The sequence below is a fragment of the Schistocerca americana genome, chromosome 4 (assembly GCF_021461395.2).
Source record: "Schistocerca americana isolate TAMUIC-IGC-003095 chromosome 4, iqSchAmer2.1, whole genome shotgun sequence".
Lineage (NCBI taxonomy): Eukaryota > Metazoa > Arthropoda > Insecta > Orthoptera > Acrididae > Schistocerca > Schistocerca americana.
This window is the reverse complement of record NC_060122.1, coordinates 559,090,944-559,097,597: the sequence shown is the minus strand read 5'-3', so window position 1 is coordinate 559,097,597 and position 6,654 is coordinate 559,090,944.

Below are 6,654 nucleotides of genomic sequence, written 5' to 3'. Positions count from 1 at the left end.
ATTTGAACCATTTGAACGCTTTCAACACCACAACCACAGAGGTAGCGGCTAGAGTAACACGTACTGTAATGTGTGTTTAACAAGTGATCGTTGAGAAGTAGCTGAACAGGAGAGGAAAAACTAACTCCAGCAAAGTTACAAAACAGGGAAAAGTAGAGGTATAGGGCGATGTGAAACTACCTGGCACGCGACTGGACCCGACGTGTAATGACCAGAATTGCAAGCATTCACGTCTTCATTCTCTTTTCCCATGTTTATTTTCAGTTCTGCAAAGGGTTTTGTAAAGCGTTTTTTGATTTATTCTGTTTATTTCGCATTTATTTTTCCTCTACACGGAAATTTATTTGTTAATAATTCATAGCTACCGAAGTTGTAGTAGCTCTCTGAGACTCCTGTTCCTTGTTCAAATATATTTTCATATCACAAAACGATGATCCGGCGTTTTGGATAGTTGAAGTGGGTGCCTTTCATTTTATGTTGGCCACTTTCAATACTTGCCAAAGTGTTGGTTCATTATATAACAATAATGATGCGGTCTACAAACCAGTAATATTTGGTTGGAACCGACCCCAGCCGCAAAAGCCTGCAATCATACTGCTATCGGTCAACCATTTCGTTCCTGTGGATAAATTATCATATACTTAACACAGGAGCGTGTAGTCCTATTTCACTTTAGATATGGTGGTATTTGCAAACATTACTACTGCTCTGAGTCCAACAGATTCGTCAATCCAAATTTAATAAGTGAATCCTTTCACGGTGCAGCTGTAGTTAATATTCCCAGCTACATAAACATGCCCTAGTATGGTGTACGGGTGTGCACTACGTTCATAATTCTAAATATCTCTCAAGCGAAATGAAACGAGTTAAAGGAAGAGTAACTCATGAATAGTGAATGATACAACAGTATATATAGTTGTTTAAACCTGTTTGACGGAAAGGTAATTATTGACGCAGGAACTATAGCTTAAAATAACGGAAATATGAATGAATGTATTAAAACTAAACAAATAAACTAGATTAGCTGATTTTTAAATGGAATAAACAACAAAATCTATCAAGAAATATTCGATAAACAGTTAAACAATAAGCTACACTCTTTACACAGTTGATGATATCGTTGTAATTTGCTTGCACTGTTCGCATGTTGTTCGAAAATTTGCAAATGTTCAAATGTGTGTGAATTCCTAAGGGGCCAATCTGCTGAGGTCCCTAGACTTACACACTACTTAAACTAACTCAACGCTAAGGACAACACTCACACCCATGCCCGAGGGAGTACTCGAACCTCCTGCAAGAGGCGAAAATTTGCCTCGTAGCTTGTGCAGCATGCGGTTCTCTGCATTTAAGAAGCCTCGATGATTAAAATATGTGGAGCCACTTCACCACTTATCCTTGAAGATACACAACGATGAACTGAAACATGCCCATAACCCACTGCGAGACTGAAGGCCAGCTGCTGGCTGATGGAGGTACAGGATTATTCAGTTGTATGTCTGGGGTCTCGGAAGACAACTAAATGAAAAATACGAGATAAACGGAAAAACATGTAAGTTGATAGATCACTTCTGAATGATTCGATTCGTGATATGCTAGGTGATGTAGTTGTGGTAGGGGGTTGGGGGCAGGAAATATAATACAGTTACCTTTCTGTAGTGGAGCTTGTCTTCACGTAAATTAATATTTTCTTCCATTAGTTTCCTGTATCAGTTCAAAAATTTGCTAAAAAATTTCGCTATTGAAATTACATTCTTTCCGGGATATCTCAAACGCTTCACAGTCTTTTACCCATAAATGTTGCTTTCCCTAGGTGGCATACCTTTGTTGTAGAAATCAACCTCTTTGATCATCAATTATTTCGATTTTCCACTATCGCAGCTTTCACATTTCGATTTAAACAAGTTACGTGTGCTAGTGAAGATAAGCCACAGTTATAGAAGGGAAGTGCGAGGAGCGGTCGAAATTTTTCAAGAGCGAATGTGATCTTAAACTTTTACATACCGTCGGGCCTGAGAGGCCGATCTGTGTTGTTTAATACCATCTCTGTTAGTAAGTGCACATTTTATTTTAATGAAATTTTATGACTTTTCACAATTTGCAAGTTACTCATAATTACGGAAAAATTATAAAAATATACCTATAGCTTTCTGTTAAAATGTTGGTGCACGTTTCCTGCGAGGCCTGTACGGTTACAAGCAGTTTTCCAAAAACTAGATATCTGTCTGCGCAGCCTCTGTTACATCATTTTCCATTGTTGACTCGCATTTTCTTTCAGTGTTCAACAGCCGTCGTTGTGATAAGCGCATCTTTATATTCGTGCACTACTTCATAACAGTTCTAAAAAACTGAAAATGTTGTTGGCCTATGAGGAGATAAGGAAATTGTTGGAGCAGTCTTCTGATTCGGAAGACCATTCAAGATAATGTGAATCTTCCAGCGAACATGATGATGAGACAGATGTCGCTGAAAACTCAGAACTACACGATGATGAGGATCATGAATAATCCGTTAACGAATATGGAGAAGAACAAGTTAGTGCAAATTCTGTTGAGTGTGACTCATTGTTTTCTCGTAATGGGAGTGGAATACGGGCTACACCTACTCAAAGCGAAATTTCTGGTAGGCGGAGCAATGAGGATGTACTGAAAGAAGACCAGAGACCTATAGGTTATTCGATTAGGAGCTGTAATAACGAAGAATCTTGTTTTATGTTGTTCTTTCGTGTATCCCTCATTGACGTAGTGTACATGTGGATCAACCAGTAAGGTAGAATCGTTTACGAGGACTGCGTGGATATAAACGTGTGTGAAATGAAAAAGGTTTCCAGGTGTTCTGGTGCTGACTGGAGTTCACAAGTCAAGAAATGAAGAGAGAGGTCAGTTTTGAGAATGGCCAACCACTGTTCCGTGAAATTATGTTTCGCAACAGCTTCCATGCTATGCTGAGGGTATTGCGCTTTGACAGTGCAGCACCTCAACGTCAACATATGTCACGTCACAAACTGGAACCAATAATATAAGTCTTTGATATGTTGAAAACTACTTTAGGGGAGCCTACATTCCAGGATGATGCATGACCGTGGATGACAGGTTGGACAGATTTCAAGGTCGCTGTCCATTCCGACAATACATCCCATAAGAGCCTGGTAGAAACAGAATAAAGCTATTCGCTATTTCTTATAATACAACAAGTTGCTGCTTGAAGAAGAAAGCGTATTAGGGCAAGAAGGAAGAAACCATAGCCGTGCGACTTGGAGAGAATGTCTGGATGTAATATCACTTGTGATATTTTTTTTTATTTCTCTCGATTTAGCTAATTATTTGTTGTCAAAAGAACTGACACTGATCGGTACTATGCGAAAAAACAAAGGTGAACTCCCTGCCGATTTTATTACACCTAAAAGACTTGAAGTGTACCGCACACTATTTGGTTATCGACCAGATGTGTTTATAGCCTTTTATCTTCATAAGAAAAGAAAAAGTAGTTACCATCCTTAGCTCTCTTCATACCCAATACAACGGCATCACCATCACAAGTACAGAAGCATTAAGCTATAATGACTTTTTTTAGGGTCATCAGTCTCTCATTGGTTTGATGCGGCTCGCTACGAATTCCTCTGCTGTGACAACTGCTTCATCTCAGTGTAGCACTTGCAACCTACGTCCTCCACCATCTGCTGGATGTAGTCCAATCTCTGACTTTCACTGCATTTTCCACCCTCTACAGCTTCCTCTAGTACCATGAAAGTAATTCCTGACAACTCAGCAGATGTTCGATCATCCTGTCCCTTCTCGTTGTCAGTGTTTTCCACATATTCCTTTCGTCTCCGATTCGGCGCAGAACCGTCTCATTCCTTGTCTTATCGGTCCACCTAAATTTGTACATTCGTCTGTAGCACCACATCTCAAATGGTTCGATTCTCTTCTGTTCCGGTTTTCCCACAGTCCATGTTTCACTACCGTACAATGCTGTACTCCAGTTATACGTTCCCAGAAATTTCTTCCTCAAATTAAGCCCGGTATTTGAAACTAGTAGACTTTTCTTGGCCAGGAGTACGCTTTTTGCCAGTGCTAGTGTGCTTTTTATGGCCTCCTAGCTCCGTCCATCTCTGGTTATTTTACTGCCTAGGTAGCACAATTCCTTAACTTCATACACTTCGTGATTACCAATCCTGATGTTAAGTTTTCCCTGTTCTCATTTCTGCTGGATCCCATTACTTTCGTCTTTCTTCAAATTACTCACAATCAATATTCTGTACTCATTACACCGTTCATCCCATTCAAAACATCTTGACATTCTTGACTCTTGTATATGTTGTATTTTATCCGTTTCTCCCTATAGCTTACCCCTATTTTTCACAGAATCTCGAACATCTTGCACCATTTTACATTGTCGAGTCCTTTTTCCCGGCCGCTTCCGTTATCAATCGCAAAGACAGAATTGGCTAACTGTGCCTTCACCATTCTTCTCTGTATTATTCTTGTCAGCATCTTGGATGCATTAGCTGTTAAGCGGATTTTGCGATAATTCTGGCACTTATTAGCTGTTGCAGTCTTCGGAATTGTGTGAATGATATGTTTTCGAAAGTCAGATGGTATGTCGCTAGAGTCATACGCTCTACATAAGTACGTGAATAGTCGTTTCATTTCCACTTCATGCAACAATTTTAGAAATTCTGATGGAATGTTCTATCTCCCTTCTGCCTTATTTGATATTAAGTCCTCCGAAGCTCTCTTAAATTCTAATACTGGATCCCCTCTCTCTTCTAAATCGACTCCTGCTTCTTCTTCTATCACATCAGGCTAATCTTCTCCCTGATACAGGCCTTCAATGTATTCTTTTCACCTATCCGCTTCCTCCTCTGCATTTTGCAGCGTTACGCTATTAATGTTACCACACTTGGTTTTAATTTCACAGTAGATTCTTTTGACTTTCCTATATGCTGAGTCAGTCCTACCGAGAATAAGATCTGTTACGATTTCTTCACGTTTGTCATGCAGCCGTGTCGCCTTAGCTCCTGTGCACTTCCTACTTATTTCATTCCTAGTGACTTGTATTTCTGTATTCATAGATTTCCCTGAGCATTTATGTACTTCCTTTCGTCATCGATCAGCTGAAGTATTTCTTCTGTTACGTTCTGTATATCCATGTTCTCCTTCAGTGGTCACCATTTTTAGAGGTATCCATCCTTCTTCAACTGCACTGTCCATTTAGCTATTCCTTATTGCTTGTATCTACAGCCTTAGAGAACTTCAAGCGTATCTCGTCATTCCTGAGCATTTCCGTATCCCAGTTCTTTGCACATTGATTAATCTCTTAAACTGTAACCTACTCTTCATCACTACTACATTGTGATCTGGGTCTGTATCTGCTCCTTGGTACGCCTCACAATCTAGTATATGATATCGACACCTCTGTCTGACAATGATGTAATCTAACTGACATCTTCCCGTATCACCCGGACTTTTCAAGTATACCTCCTCCGCAAGCGATTCATCAACAGAGTATTCGCTATTACTGTTGAAATTTATTATAGAACTCATACCTAGGTCTACTGTTTCTGATGAGATAGTGCAGTGGAAACGTGAACGGACACGTACAGCACAAAAGCGTACAGGTCGACCTCGTCTGCTGACTGACAGACCGCCGTCATTTGAAAAGAGCCTTAATGTGTAATAGGCGGACATCTATCCAGACTATCACACAGGAATGCCATACTGCATCAGGATCCACTGCAGTACTATGACAGGTAGGCGGGAGGTGAGAAAACTTAGATTTCATGGTCGTGCGGTTGCTCATAAGCCACACATCACGCCGGTAGATGCCAAACGAAGCCTTGCTTAGTATAAGAAGGGTAAACATTGGACGATTTATCAATGGAAAACCGTTGTGTGGAGTGACGAATCACGATACACAATGTGGCTATCCGATGGTAGGGTGTGGGTATGGCGAATGCCCCGAAAATTTCACACCGTTGGGTGGCTTGCGGAGTATAAATGTAGATGTAGATGTAGATGTACCACCGTGTGTAGTGCCAACAGCAAAATTCGGAGCCGGTGGTGTTATGGTGTGGTAATGATTTTCTTGAAGGAGGCTTGCATCCCTTGTTGTTTTGCGTGGCACTATTATAGCAATGGCCTACATTGATGTTTTAAGCACCTTCTTGCTTCCCACTATTGAAGAGCAATTCGGGGATGACGACTGCATATTTCAACACGATCGAGCACCTGTTCATAAAGCACGGCCTATGGCGGAGTGGTTGCAAGACAACAACATTCCTGGAATGGACTGGCTTGCATGGAGTCCTGACCTGAGTCCTATAGGGCAGTCCTAGAGAACACCTTTGGGATGTTTTGGAAAGCAGACTTCGTGTGAGACCTCACCGAACGACATTGATACCTCTCCTCAGAGCAGCTCTCCGTGAAGAATGGGCTGCCATTTCCGAAGAAACCTTCCAGCACCTGATTGAACGTAGGCCTGCGAGAGTGGAAGCTGTCATCAAGGATAAGGGTGAGCTAACACCATATTGAATTCCAGCATTACCGATGGAGGGCGCCACGAACTTGTAAGTAAGTCATTTTCAGCCATGTGTCCGGATACTTTTTACCACATAGTGTACCCTCTCTCTTGCACTACATGCTTCTTTATCTGTCC